This window comes from Mastigoproctus giganteus, chromosome 8 (genome assembly GCF_048544385.1).
Source record: "Mastigoproctus giganteus isolate SK-2022 chromosome 8, ASM4854438v1, whole genome shotgun sequence".
NCBI lineage: Eukaryota > Metazoa > Arthropoda > Arachnida > Uropygi > Thelyphonidae > Mastigoproctus > Mastigoproctus giganteus.
Genome location: NC_143582.1, coordinates 188,097,822 through 188,112,200, shown reverse-complemented (window position 1 = coordinate 188,112,200; position 14,379 = coordinate 188,097,822).

Below are 14,379 nucleotides of genomic sequence, written 5' to 3'. Positions count from 1 at the left end.
TTTAAACAACGAAAATATAACTGATCACAGATCATGTCACTTTATCGCCAATATACAATGCAATGCACTGAATAAACGCGATTTGTGATATTCGTCCAGATCGCTTGACACAGAAATTATCTTGACAAACCAATGCACTGCTGACTGCCTTTGACTTCGCAACTTTATTCCATAAAATTCGTTATTATACATAGCACTATTTATACATTAAGTAGTCGAACTTCGTTATAAAAAAAAAAAGAAGGAAAAAAAACTATTTTCACAACTTTCACGATAAAACTACTACCATCAGAGTCAGCTATAAAAACATAATAACAATATGCTTGTAGCGCCCCTATCATTCAGAAAAGGAATCACAATACTGTACATCGTAGATTTGCATAATGTAATTAGCTATGATGCTAAGGCTAAGGTTAATCAGCTTCGAAGATAAGTTACGACTACGGATCTTAGCCATAGCCTTAAATTATCCTGCAATTGAGCTTAACCTGGGTTGGTCTGCTGTTTGTTGGACGAAAAATCTGAGTTTCCGGGAGGTAAAAACATGCAATCCGCACCTAAGGCTGACTAACTCAGTCACGTTGTGAAGAGGCACATAAAAATTCTATGCGTCATTACGGTATTCAAAACTCAGGCCTTTTCCACACGGTGTGGAAGGGCAGTAATGTTTATATTATGTGCCCTTGCGTCTAGCTCAGTAGTAATTATACCACTGAACTAAATGCAAGGGCACATATAGACATTAATGGTTGCATGCATATTATCCTATGATATTAGTGAAATTATGAACAAAACGTATATTTATTTAAAAATATATAATACTTTGTTGGCGAAAATTTTGAAAATTCTGCTTCACCACATTGTTGACGACTTTCTACTAATATCTGGTAAGGTGGAAATTGGCCCACGTCACCGAAAGGGGTTGCCACCGGAACGAACAACAAATTTGATTCATTTACTGACAGTCATGACATGTTAAGCGATTCAGATGGAGGCAACATTGTAGGACGCTGTCAGGACCAAAATACACCAATCCGACCCTGTTTCTGGTATAGAGCTCCACATATTATGCTCCACATCTACTTAAAAGCATTAATATCTCCATTATTGAAGAGGACCGTCTTTTTCGGGCCCTAATTCTGCATTAGAATTCATTCCAAAGAAGTTGAACTGATCTAGCTGTCCTTCTTCTGGCCATTGCAAGATTCAAATAACATTTGAACTTTGCAATGGCCAGAAGAAGGAGAGCCAGGGCAAAGTTCAAATGTTATTTTCATAAAGATATGCTTTTACAATCATTACTTTTGGACATGGCACTTTATCATGTTGGACGGTGTAAAAGACGTTTCAAGAAATTGACACAATGACACAATATGGCGCAGAAAATACAATCAAGCGATGAGCATTATACAGGCAACTTCCATACCCAAAGACTCCCAAGAAACTGAAAAAAATCTGTGTTATGAATCCTCGCTCCTCCACAGTCTAGATTCAGTGTTTCTGTTCTCATGGGTAGGTCACAGTTGGTGTAATCACTGTTCTCCTCACAGTGGGTGGAAAAGACCTGAGTTCGAATCCCGTCAATGAGCGGAGGAACTGTTATGGGAATTTTCACAAAATGGCTGAGTTATGCGATCTCAGGCAAGGGTAGCATGGTTCATTTTCCAGAAAATTCGGATTTTTCGTCCTGCAAAACGACTACAGAGTGTACGCAATTTAGAGACATATTACATGCAGCACAATATGGCCTAACTTGCTGATGTGCCTAAAACCTGCAACAAAAATTCAGGTATGGTAGTTTTCACACTGGCACAGTGTGCCAGTGTGAAAACTACCATACCGCCAGGACTGCCATCTTAAGGTACGCGAGGGCGAAATGGTCAGTTTGGTATGGTTGTTACAAGCCACGTGAGAGAACTATGTTCGACAAATCTGACGAGAGACCAGAATGTACACACTGGTGTGCAAAACTAACGACCAACACTATTTCTAAAAGTTACAAACATAAAATATTTACTTAAAGTACTCTTTACTGATTAGATTAGATTCAGTCTCAGCAGCGATTCTGGACATCAGCTAATCTAGCGAGAAGTTAGAACATGGTATCACCCTGCAAATATCACTGAAAGGGATCGATATGGCGGTCGAGATGTTCTCGTCTGGGGAGGCGATACCTTGTATGGACGTACACAACTCCAGTTACTGGAAGGCGGTACTGTTACCGGTGCACGCTACTGTCCTTAGGTAATTCCTCCCCATGTGCGTCGGTTCCGAGGTGCCATTGGCCCACAGTTCGTGTTTATGGATGATAACGCCACATCGCATCGCACTGCAGCTGTTGATATGCTTTTGGAAAGTGAGGACATTGTTCGTATGGATTGGCTTGCCGGTATCACCAATCGATCGAACACATATGGGACGCTCTGGGGAGACGCCTAGCGGCACGTCCACACCCACCAGAAAACGTTCGCCAGCTGCAGATGGCGCTGAGAGAGAGAGAGAGAGAGAGAGGAAGGGACAATGTTACCGCAAGAACTTATCAACAACATTGTTCTAAGTATGGACTGGTGATGCAAAGCCTGCATCGACATTAGGAGTGGCCATATCTCCTGCTGAGGACCATCTCTTACCTTTTGTTCCATCTTTGGCACTGATGCATCTGTATCATGGCAGCCAGTGCTATGTTGCCATTTTTGAATAAAGTCCCTCTGTACTGTTTTGTTTCAGTTGTTGTTGTGTCAATGTTGTTTCCTTCATCATTTCTGTACCTCACGAGGTTCCTTGGGCATGCTGTTCCCATATCCAGGCCACTCCTATGAGAAGCTACAGGTGAAAACCTGACTGGTCTGGTACTACACATGGGAAACAGCAACCCCAGAGCAACGTATCAACTCTGTGGTACTACACTGACAGTGGTAGAGAATGAAAGGGACTTGGGGGTGGTTGTGCAGGCAGATATGAAGTTCTCTGAGCAGTGCAGACGGGCTGCAAGAGTAGCTCATGGAGTATTGTCAATGATATACAGGAATTTTTCCAGCAGGGATAAGGAGGTGATTATTCCATTGTATAAGGCGATGGTCAGGCCACACCTAGAGTACTGTATACAGGTCTGGAGGCCTCATTTCAAGAAGGATGTAGAGCTGCTGGAACGAGTACAGAGAAGGGCAACAAGATTAGTGAATGGAACAAAGGGGTGCTCTTACGAAGAAAGGCTTAAGTTTTGCAAATTACAGTGTCTGGAGACTAGGCACCAGCGAGGTGATCTGATAGAGGTGTATAAAGCCTTGAATGGTTTAAGCATGCTCAATGCTGATGGGATTCTTCCTCTAGCTGAGAAAAATCACCTGAGAGGGCATAAATTCAAATTGAGGAAAGACAGATGTAGGATAGACGTGCGGAAATTTGCCTTTAGCCAGCGGGTGGTTGGTTGGTGGAACAGACTTCCATCCCTTGTGGTGGAGGTTGATAGCCTAAATAAGTTTAAGGCTCAGCTGGACAGGTATTTTGAACGAACAGAGGGGTGAAGTGGAAGTGGGTTTTTTTTTTTTTTTTTTTGGCTGATGCTGCATAAGCTTGCTTTCTTGCATCAAATGCCTCTACTAATGCTAATGCTAATGGTCCTTAAATTTTGCACGCCAGTGTAGTTTGGCCGCTGTGGTCGTGTGCATTTGTTTTTATTATCAAAGGCTTGCAGGCTGAAGCTCTTCTGCTAAAATTCGAGCAATACAGATCTCAATATGTTGTGCAAATGCTTACAGAATTCCCCGTGGTCATTCGCAGCTAAAAAATCAGATTCCAAATAATAGGGAGTATCAAACTCAGCTTTCTCATGGACTTCACAAACAGTTCTCAGATACCCAGAACGGTATAAAAGGGCCGAACTAGTGCAAAAGTAGTATATCGGTGGTACTACTGAGGGGAAAAACATATCAGGGCCATTCGGTAATTTCTTACATATACCCATATATGTATTATGTCTGTAAATTGCGTGTGTTCTCTGATCGACTTGCCTGTTTTGATGGACGGAAAAAATCCATTTTCTGGGGGGGGGGGAAACACTGCTATCTATGCCTGAGACCAACTAACTTAGCCACGGAATGAAAAAAGCCCATTAACTTTCGAATCATCGACGGGATTCGAACCCGGACCTATTCCACCCGGTATGAGGTGACAATACCACTGGCTTACCCGCGCAGGTGGGCATTACTGAGAAAAATATATTAATATTAACATGCACTGTCCAGTCAAAACACCATGACTACCCCATGCATTCTAAGAATCTCCGGTTCTTCATCACCTGGTAGCACATACGCTGCCCGACCATTAATATCCGGATGCCCCTCCATGGGGAAACAGGTTCTATGCATGCAACATGCCACAGAACCTGCTATAAATATGCACACTGGGCTTTGAACAATTGCAAAAGTGGGCATGCAAGATGACACATTCAACAGAATTACCTGAACAGTTCAAAAGGATTGATCACCTCAACAAATGCTAGCCTCTGATAATCACAGAAATGGTAATCACCACCACATGTAGACTCACACCTGCCTAAATTACTGTGAATACCCAGGTCTAGTCTTCCCCTCCTCTCACATTTCAATTCAGTTCGGCTTACTTTTGCTGCAAGGACATAGGAATACCATTAAGAATGAAATTGCCAGTGCAATTCTTCAAACCCAAGTATGTGATATATGTTGTTGGATTTTAGGTGCATCAGTGACTAAGACCATATTACACTATATACGCTCATTGATCTCCAAATCACAACTACCCCACGTATTGGACTATGCCCCATAACTCGTAGTATAAAAAGCTGTACAGCTCTGTTAATTTGCATTTGGTCATACAAGTCAGTGATAAGCAGCAGTAAGGGATCATAATAAAGATATCATTGAGTATCAAGAGGGCATAATAGTGGGAACTCATGTGCTTCCAAATCGGAAACAGCATATCTTTTCAGTTGCTCACATCCCACTGTGATTATAGTTGACAAAGAATGGGTCAAACCACCTCCCATGGCCAAAAGTGTAAAGGATTATGCAAGGTAGATGTTCGTGGTGAGCAAAGGGTGCAGCTCATATCACTAGCGTAGCTACCCTTTTTAGGGCCCAGAGGCAAAGAACATGTTTCGGCCCCTACTTAATTAATGAAAATTGTAAAAACAGGAGACAGCCAAAAATGCCGAGCCCCTAAAGGGCTCGGGCCCGGAGGCAATTGCCTTGCCTGCCTACATGGTAGCTACACCACTGGCTCATATAATGCACTGCACCCTTTTCTCAGTATGGTAAAGTATGGTATTAAATTAAATTGTAATGAAATTAAAATTCTGTCTTCACATGATTTTCAAAAGGACTAGTGTTCATTAGAAACCATACAATGCTAGTCTGTGCCTCAGGACTCTTCAGGCTTCCTAGTAGTAGCAAGCCTTGGTGGTATGGTAGTTTTACTGTTTTTCTGAATACACTCTAGACTAGGGATTAACCCATGGGTCATGGATATTCCCCTCAGAGGGGTTCATGAATCAGGCATAAAAAAAAATTTCACTTGCAGACAAACAAATTTTTCATTTAAAGATTAACCTTCCACTTATTAAATAAGTATGGTCTAAAAGTAAAATTTAACTATGGAAAAAAAAAAATTACAAGATTCGTAGTGTTAATGCAATAGTCCTGCTTCACAGCATAACAAAATTTGCCACAAATTGCATTAGTATTGTAGACTTCTTAAAGTAAAAATTGCACTATAAACTTTTTCTTTTCACATTTTGTAGCATTAATGCCATGCTCATTATGTTAACACTGTTTCCTATCCTATGCACAAATATTTTTATCAGATTAAATGGCATAAATCATATCCATTCTAAAACTGCAGCCTGTCACCCACCGAAGTTGGGCCTGCTGCCTACCAGACTTACCCTTTAGCCAAAAGTAGTGGGGGGTATCCAGTGACAATGACTAACTTTCGTGGCTTGACAGTGAAGTGCCTCAATGTCATCTCCCTATGGTCTTAACTTCAATAATGGTATAATTTAGATCTGACCATTGCTACTGCTGATTTGGACAGAAGCTGTCATCAAATATGCAAGTAACAGGTTAGTGCCAAGTATTTTGAAGTGAAACTTCTTTAGGCACTCCAGGTGGGAGTAACTTGCTTTCATGGATTGACAAAAAAGGCAACAAAAATGCGACTGTTGCCATAACTTAATGTATATTACAGGCATTCTGAACAGCCAACTATCCTAGTAGGTTAAACGTCCCGGTTCTCGTACTATGACCAGAGTTAAACAGCATTAGGTGTGGTTAGTAATTGGCAGCGTGACCACCTAGGAATACAGTGTAGGTGACTTTTTTTTTAACCTGTGGAAAATATTCTTCTCATTTTCACGTATCATTTAATTTTATTAATTCGTAAGGTAATAAAATGTAAATCTGTGCTTCATATCTTTACTTTTATAGCCTGTGGATAATATTCCTCCTGTTTTTGCTTATCAGAATCACCGTTAATAGAATTAAAATTCAATTCATAAATATGATCACGACTGGCGCTTACTGCATATCATATAGTGAATGGTATTTTGTTATGGAGTGTCCATCATAAAGCGATTTGATCCTACAGTGAACTGATCATAAAGCAGCAGGGGAATCCACTGTAGTGAGCATTGTAAGGCGTATATGCACGTACAGGTGCAATGAATCTGTGGATTGAAAAAAATTGCCAAAATGCAACACAATATGATTCATCCCCCCCCACCCACCATTGTACCACTCCATACCAGGCACGAGCGACACATGACCCAATCATTACCGCTACTGATTACATCATGCTATTTCTTTCATCATTCTCTACCATACTTAATAAAAAAAATAAAAAATAAACGGAAATTATAATTCAACATGTTGAAGACTATAATAGTGAGCATTGTAATGCATACAGAGCACGTATATGTGCAATATGATCACCGAAACCACCTCCATTGAGTACAAAGCAGAGATCTAAGATATTTCAACAGTGGAAGAAATTACACCATGCAATGGAATTGAACAAAGAAGCCAGAGAAGGTCCATCCACATCTTCTGAGCCTTCCATCTTCCCAAAAATGTTAAAAGTGAATTTGGAAGGAGTCACAGAAGTTGAAACTTCAAATGAAAACTATGAAGTCCTCAAAGCCCAGTAGTAAATGAAAAGCAAAGCCAAAACTGACTGCCAGAAGTGCTCCATCAAATCAAATCATGGATGGAGTACGAACACGTAATACACAGCCAGAGCAGCAACAGGATTTTAAGAAACACTGAAGCATCCTGCCAGTTTAAATGTGCATTCCTGGATGATGATTTCAGTTCAGTCTGTTCCGTGTGTGATCAGCTTTGGTTCATGAACGATGTGAAGATTACAGCAGCTCAAGTTCATGATTTTCAAATAGCATTTCCAAATGAAGATGTAAGTCAAATGTAACAGCTGTCATGGCTCTCTCAAGAACGAAGTGATTCCAGCTCTATCGAAGTCAAATGGTTTTAAATATCATCCGATCCCACAGCACTTGCTGAAACTAGTTTTGGTAAAGTAACATCTCATATCTCCAAGGCTGCCATTCGTGCAGATTCATTGCCTGTGGCATTCATATGGTCAGGGACAGGATCCTCAGCTAAGTGATAAATGTTTGCCTAAAGAAGTTTCACTTAACTTCCGCCATGTGTGCTCGGCACACACACACACAGTTTTATTTTAGCTCTCTGTGGCATACGGTATTGGGATCGGAGAGAAGCCAATGTAAGTCGGTGCAACTCCTGGCTGACCATGAACTTGCTTTTAAAGCAGGTTGCTACTGATGAATTACTACTTTAATATTACTATTCTTAAAGTTTGAAGGCTATAGCTACCTCAGGTTTCAACTATGTTAACACCATCCTACCAACAGCAATTTACCAGTCTGAATTTCCCAAACAGGTACACTGCAGTCCACAAAAAGAGGAAAGTTAAACTATGCTCTGTTCTGTACATTATATATATTTGAAATGAGCAGTAATGGTGTAGGGCACACTTTTGATGAGTATATTTTGGAGCCAAAGATCGTATTTTGACTTCGTATTTGAATCCATCATGTGAAATTACTTCAGGGTGTCAGATTTCATATAGACATTTATACATTTTTTAAAAAAAAATTAAAAATATTGTGGTAACATTTTATTTTACCAGTGTGTAACAATTGAAAATTCTAGTGTATGAAAATATGTAAACTAATATTAAACAGTGATTTTCAGGAATGTATCCATTGTATTAAGTAAAGAATTATTGCATAAATTTATCTTAAACCACCCTTCAGCGGGGAAAAAAAAAAAAAAAATTGAAAGTGAAGCTGTTGAATTTTTTTCTCAAGCATATTCACTCATTATATAATATTAAAACCTACAGCAAGTAAAACAGCACAAAGCATTTCATAATATATTTTACTATTTTTTCAAGAAATTATAATTTTCTCATGCTAAGCAGAAATGGCATAAGCTAAAAAAAGGTATCTTCTATCCTCCATATTAAAAAAAAATAAATAATCCATGCTTTCAACTAGTACAAAGAACAAACTCTGCCATCTGTAAATTATTTTTTTTTTCCTCCTTCTGATACAAAACAATTACAATAGTTTTACTGAGAATTATTATAAATGGCATGTACACCTTATTGCTGAAATTAATTTTATGAGACTAATGTTCATAAGGACACAATTTCATACACACCACTACTAACAATGTCAAAAATTATTAATCAATACTGAATAAGAGGACATATTAAACTGATTGGTACAAAACAGTAATTAGGAGATATTTGTTATGAAATCTATTAGTGATTCTTTTTATAAATAATTTATTTTCAACCAAAAAATGCACCAATTTTCAAAATTATGAAAACGTTTTTTTTATAAATATCTTTTGAACACAACTCTTAATTTTTATCTGTAATCATAAGATTTAAACACAAAAAACCTATACATGTTTGATGAATTTGCAAAAACAGCTATTTGGAATTTACATCTTTTCCCATTATGAGAATAATTTGCTATTAATGCTGAGTCTGAAGTGTGTAAAAAAAAGTACTGACAGAGTAAGAAAGCAAAAGCTGGGTATGAGAAATCACGGCAAAGAGAGCTAAAAATGGATACATAGAGTTACTTTTCGAATGTGAATATGAAAAAAGAACAAAGAATCAGGTAGGTCTGATATTTAATAGAAGTAAAGTCAGAGAAAGACCAGCAGAAGAGCTGAATATGTACTTTGCAACAACGTTACAATACAAGTATAGACATTTGAAGGCTCTGTTCTGTGTCCTTATGTTTAATTTCAACAATTTCTCCTCCACTTTGCTCTCAATTACTACAAAATCACTTAGCTATCTGTTAGAATTTGATACACTCCTGGCATTCCCCTCCTTGAATAACTCCTCATGTGTGAATGTGGATGCAAAATACTCATTCAGTTTATCAGCTACCTCAGCAGGATCATCAACAGTTGAACCATGTATGTTAAGTGGACCAACCTGATTCATCCCCTAGCTTCTAGAGTTTACATAAGTAAAGAAGTCTTTGCTGTTTTTCTTTGTATTTTTGCCAAAGATTTCTCGTAATCTGCCTGCACCTGCCTAACTCTCCTTTGTGACTTGATTACAGACTGGCTTATATATGCCACAGGCTTCTGTGTCGCCTGATAATTTATATGCATCCCATGCATTTTTGTTCTCTGCCACGAGCCTCATTAATTCATCTGACATCCATTTAGGCCTAAACTTTGAACAGTATTTCTTAGTTGGTATGATGTTGTTGTTGTTATTTGGTTTTTAGGAGCATTAGTAACTAAGGCCATATTGCTCTGGAGATATGCAGTGGTCGTTCCCTGACCTTTCCGCATCCTCTGTATTTGGTGGTCACGGGCTCGAACCCTTGTCTAATCAAGAAGCATGTGCTATGCACTGCTGCTCCTGCTTACGGAGGCGCCTTTAGTTGGTATGAAAAGCCTAGTAGCCTCCAAGATTAAGTCCCTGAAGGCTTCCCATTCAGAATTCACCGTTGGTAACATCATCAGTCAATCTCACTGTATATAATTTAAAAACTGTCTGAGACCAATGTAGTCACCTTGACGAATGCAAGAATCCTTCCCTTTACTCCTGATGGTTGTATAAAAATGTCCAAAAATTATTAATTGATATTGTTTACAAAATCCAACATGGACATTTAAAAGATATTATAAGGTAAACCCAAATAATGCTGTGAAGGGTCTTAAATCGCATCTGTATTTATTTTTGTTATTTACAAAATAAATCCATGTTACTTCAACTATACTGTTTACACAGAAAGTGATAGTAAGTCCCCCAGAGCGAGGAGGTTACTACCTCTTTCTGTGGAACTATATAAATTATTTTTTACACAAATAGTGTTTATTTGTGCAAACTCTAAAAGGAAGGGGATGAATTAGATTGGTCCACTTGACATCGATGGTTCAAATGTTGATGATCCTGCTCAGGTAGCTGACAAACTGAATGAGTATTTTGCATCAACATTCACACATGATGAATTCTAAAGGGAAGTGGAGGCCAGAAGTTTACCAAACTCTAACAGGGAGCTAAATGATTTTGTAATAACTTAGAGGGGAGTGGAAGACAAATTGTTGAAATTAATCATTAGAAAGGCATCTGAGGTGGATGGGATCTATCCAATTATATTAAGAGAGACAGCAAAGAAAATAAGCAAACCCTTAGACATAATTATGACAACATTCTTGGATTCACAGGAGGTCCCACGGACTGGCAATGTATGAATGTATCACCAATTCACAAAGGGGAACAAAGGTTGACACAACTAATTACAGATCTGTTAGTTTGACTTCTGTTCCAGGGAAAATAATGGAGTCACTGGTTAAAGAAGCATTGCAGGGTCATCTATACAAAACAGCAGTAATAATTCAGACACGGCATGGGTTTGTTAAAGGGAAGTCTTGTCTCACCAATTTCATTGGATACTATGGAATAGTCCCAAAGGAATTATTTTTTGGATGCAAAAAATAATTTGATATATACTTGGATTTCAGGAGCTTTTGATACTGTTGTGCATGGAAGGGTGCTGTACAAATTGGGCATTAAGGGATGGTTGAGTGGGAGAAGACAGAGTTCGATGTTGGGCCATTGTTGTTTTCTATATTTATCAGTGATATTGATGAAGGTATATCAGGCCAAGTTTGCAGATGATACAAAGGTTGGCAGGGTTGTTAATGACAGTATGCTACTGCAACAAGATCTAGAAAAGTTACGCAGATTGGCTGAGAAATGGCAACTGAAGTTTAACATTGACAAATGCAAAGTACTGCATATGGGTAGCAGTCACCTCAGAGTAACATACCAACTGTATGGTACTATACGCAGGATAGTGGAGAATGAAAATGACCTGGGGGTATTTGTGCAATCAGACATGAAGTTCTCTGAGCAGTGCAAAGAGGCTACTAGGACAGCTCATGGGATAAGGAGGTGATTAAACCCTTTTATAAGGCAATGGTCATGCCACACCTTGATTACTGCATACAGGTCTCAAGACCTCATTTTAGGAAGGATGTAGGAGCTGCTGGAAGGAGTACACAGAAGGGCAACGAGATTGGTGAGGGGAATAAAGGGCTACTCTTACCAAGAAAGGCTTCAGTTCTGCAAATTCCTGTGAGGTGATCTGATTAAGGTGTTTAAGGATTTTAATAGTTTGAGCAAGCTCAATGCTGATGGAATTCTTTCCCTTGTTCAGATTGCACACTGGTGGGGGCATAAATTAAAACTGAGGAAAGACGGTTGCATAATAAATGTGTAGAAATTTGCCTTTAGACAGCAAGTGGTTGATTGAGGAAGAACTGGACAAACTTTTGGAGGGAATGGATTGGAGAAATAGGGAAGTGTGTTTTTTTTTTTTTTTTTGGCTGATTCTGTACAAGCTTGCTTCCTTGCATCATATGCTACTACTACTACTAGTAATGTTAAGGTTTTATGCTAGAATCTGAAGTCAAAAACTGTCCAACAAGCAGCTTTCTTAAGTCTGTTTATAATTTACAATGAATTTCTAATAAAGTATGCTTCTTTTTTGTGTTCCTTTAGATTTAGGGGCCATTATAACTGAGGGATGCCTTAAAAAATGAGTCATTATAAATTAATTACAAAACAGAGTACTGTAGCAACACAAATTGAAAAAAACAAAGGAGATGATAGATTAAACAATAAATGGCAAAAATCAAAACACATGAACAAAGCTTCATAAGACAGAGTATAATGCTCTCATGAATAAATAATCTTCAGGTTTTCTTTTCCTGGTCAAATAGAAATGGATAAAAGCTGGTCTTGAATGTGTTATGCCAGCCAAATGCTCCACTCAGAGCTGGCCCAAAAAATTGGCTTGGCCCACCAAGAATTACTTGAGGGGGCTGTGCAAAACTTATACAGGATGTTTTTGTATTTTTGTAATAGTAATTTTTTAATTTTTCAAATTTTACAGTAACTAAGAAATAATTAAATATTTTATATTATACTGAACAAAAATTATAAATATGAATAATATTTAATACATTAATCAACAATATTGTTTTGACCATATGAGAATGGGACCCTGTTTGACAGAACTGGCTGAACATGCTTGTAGCCAGCACTGGCTCCACTTAAGAGCTGTGGGGCTCAAACTCTTTTTATTACCATATTGCTAATTATCAATGAGTCTCTAATCTTGCACACAAAAGACAATGGACAATCTCATTACCTTCCAACAAACTTTGAGCTCACTGTCACATTTGGATAATATATATGATAAGGATATACCCACTGTGAAATCAAGACCACATGATGCCTTGAAAAATGCATAGCTTACTGTTAAATGTTGTGCTGGTATACCGGCTACAGTAAAATGTTTATAATAACTTTGCAAATTCCTCTGGCTGGAGATTCATTTATTCTCTATGCCATAAATTAATTACCCAAACAAGCTTTAATTCTAAAATAACTGTGTGTATCGTATGTTACCACGTGTTCACTTCAAAGTGGTTGGAGAGCAGTAAGAATTTTTGACTCTCAGGTGAAAGTTCTATCCCTGTACAGTAGCAGCAGCAACATTCAGGAAAATGAAAATGTAAAGTAGCATATTGTATTTCTTAAGTTTTGCTGATTTCTGTTTAGATACAAATAATGTGGCAGTACTGTTTCTACTATTTTTAGTTACATTATGAGTTGAAAAGGTTTTGTGGGCTAGCTGGGGAACCAAACAACCATTTATATCATTGTTTCTATAGGAAAATGAATTCAGTTTTGAATGATAGACTTATGAACTTCTGGAACATGCTCCATTTGTAAGTTGGAGACTTACTGCAGTTATCAAACACCAGCATACTGAAGACATATTGATGACAGCAGATGTGCTGCTGACAGCTGAGGCATATGTACATTAAAACTCACCTCTTAATCAGTGAAGTTTCAGGTACTTGGAAAATTAATTAAAATAAAAGATAATAAAAAGTGAATAAAATAACATCCCTTTGCATTTTATATATTTTTTAATATTTTATATACATTTTTAATTTCATTAAATTAACAACCCAATGCAAAAGTGAACACTTTTCTTAAATGAGATGTTAACATCCCCTTAAATCTTTGTTTTCAAGTATTTTTTATTTCAATTCTTCCAGTACATCAAATTTTGTAGATAAAGAGGTGCACCTTGACAAAGATAAACTGCTGCTATTTAATTCATTAAGTTATTCATTATAAGACTTGAAGATTTATGAATTTGTGTGTTCATTTCTAGAAAAGGGAGATGATGGTTTTATTATCTAGAAATCTTTTATTATTCTAGAAATTTCAGTATTTTGTGCATCTTTTCCAAAGCAATGGGATTAAACCTAGGTAAGGCCAATCAAATGGGCAGTACATACTGCTGTGCCAAATGACTAATCTGGAAGGTTTCTTACTCACTAAGAATATGAAATTATTTTGATGCAAACATACATAAGTACATTTGTGTCAAATGATGCCTGTCAAGTGAATAGAGGAAAAAAAAATGCATATGTGGATAAGAAATCCCCTTCTAATGGAATTAAAAGTCTGTACACATATGTCAAATTCCAAGTTGTAGGATTTTAGGAGCATCAGAAACCAAGGCAATATTGTTCCATGTTTCTGTAAATTGCACGTGTTCTGAGGTCAATTTTCTGTTTGCTGGATGAAAAAACCGTTTCCAGGAGAAAAACCATGCTACTCTCACCAGAGACTGACTAACTCAGCCACATTGTGAAACAGACCCATAAAAATTCCTTTCATCATCAACAGTACTCAAACTCAGGTCTTTTGCACCCAGTGTGAGGAGGACGGCAATCCTAC